Genomic DNA, 1,884 nt, shown 5'->3' with positions numbered 1-1,884 from the left:
TATGACCTAAGTAAATAAATAACAAAATGAGAAGAGCTTTCAAAACATTAACTTCACACATGAGCAGTAAAACAGGACAGAATAAATAATGCCTAAACATCTTTACAAAAGAAAGAACATATCATTAATGCAAATTATATTTGAAGATAACAGTATTCCTCATCATAGTGGATGTAGTTTAGTATTAGAAAATTCTACAACATATCACGTATCAGCTAAAGGCATAAAGACAGGAAGAACGTAGACACACAAGGATACACATAAATACATAGCAGAATCACACAAAAGGAAAAGACAGGGTTTGTTATCAGTATAGCATTTGGTTCTGCAGTATTTATAGTATCTGATTTGCAAACAAAACTTTCTTTACTTCTCAGAGATCACCCTTAGTTCATCATTATTCCCAAAAAGTCCTACCTATGCCTGCTTTCTGTATTCTATTCATATCGTCTTTCAAAATAATTATTCTTCATTGCACCCTACTTTTTTGGCCATCTTTTTCACATAACTTGTCAATGCATTCTTCCCCCATTCTTCATACGTAGTTTCTTATATAGTAACCCTCTCTCAAGCTAACTTAAATCTACTGAGCTCAGATATATGTACAAGGGGCGAGGCAATCATAAATATAAGTTACCAAAGCAAATGCAACATTACAACTAACATGAGCCAATGTGCAGCATCAAGGAAAATAAACCATAGTAAAACTGGCTCAGCAGAGTAATACAAAGTGAAATTCAGTAGGACTATGCCTGGTAAACAGCAGCAGCAAATGCAATAACTTATATCTAAATGTGACTAATCTCAAGCAGAAAAAATATTACAGTAAAGATAGGAAATATCTAATACCTATGTCACATCTTAACAATATGGTGATGCATCACGATAACTTACTCTCCAAACAAGTTACCAAGTCGCTGAGAAAAGTATGCAATTCCTATGAAGAGAAATGTCTATTTACATGCTAACATCTATATCAGTTCTCCTTCCAGTAGTTCTTTCGTTTGCTAGTGCTCCCTTTTTTTAAAGAAAAGTAGATCATGAAATTATTATTTAATAGATCTGTAGACAGAAAATACTGACATCAGTACACCTATAAAATTTTATTTTAACCAATGCTACAGCACAGCTAGAAACTAAATAAAACCAAAGCATGAAACATCATTCAGTAGCCATATGGAATTTCATAAGGCAGTAAAAAAATCTCTCAACTAGAAAGACAGTAGTCATAATCAGGTGTATGGATGTAAAATATTTCTCTTCATTTCATTAGGCCTTTTAGTAAATATCAGAAATTATGAGCTCCAAACTGTAATCAGATGTTTTCAAGTATGAGCGTGTCGTATTTAAGATGCTTTCAACCAAGAAATATCAATAGCGAGGTTAATGGCCTCATTTCCTACACCTGTGCCTCTGAAATGCACACACTTACAGATTTTTTGCAGGTGACTGTCACACAGCTGCGCACCCACAGTGCATTACGTCAAGGTCATATACCTTCTTTACTGAAATATTTATGACAGCAGTTTCCACTAGTGACAGTCTCATATAAAATACGAAAAAATCACAGGTTGAAAATTTACGTTATAAGTGTGTAGAAACAAAATTTCATACATAATAGTGTCCAAAATTTCTTTTAGCATAGTGGTATTCACATTCACGCATGCACACACATTTCATAACTTTTAAAATACTTTTCTTTGTTTCCAACATCCTTTTCACAAACCAGATTCCCTAGCCCCTACTCATTATTCATATACATATAAACACATAATCACATTCGTCATGTAGTATCATCTTATTGATCATAAACATAGCTCAACAGCATAATACACATCGTCGTCGTAATAACATAATCGTCACAGATCATTCACATCTCAAAAT

The sequence above is a fragment of the Schistocerca serialis genome, chromosome 2, assembly GCF_023864345.2.
Source record: "Schistocerca serialis cubense isolate TAMUIC-IGC-003099 chromosome 2, iqSchSeri2.2, whole genome shotgun sequence".
NCBI classification, from domain to species: domain Eukaryota; kingdom Metazoa; phylum Arthropoda; class Insecta; order Orthoptera; family Acrididae; genus Schistocerca; species Schistocerca serialis.
Note: the sequence above shows the minus strand (reverse complement) of the source record.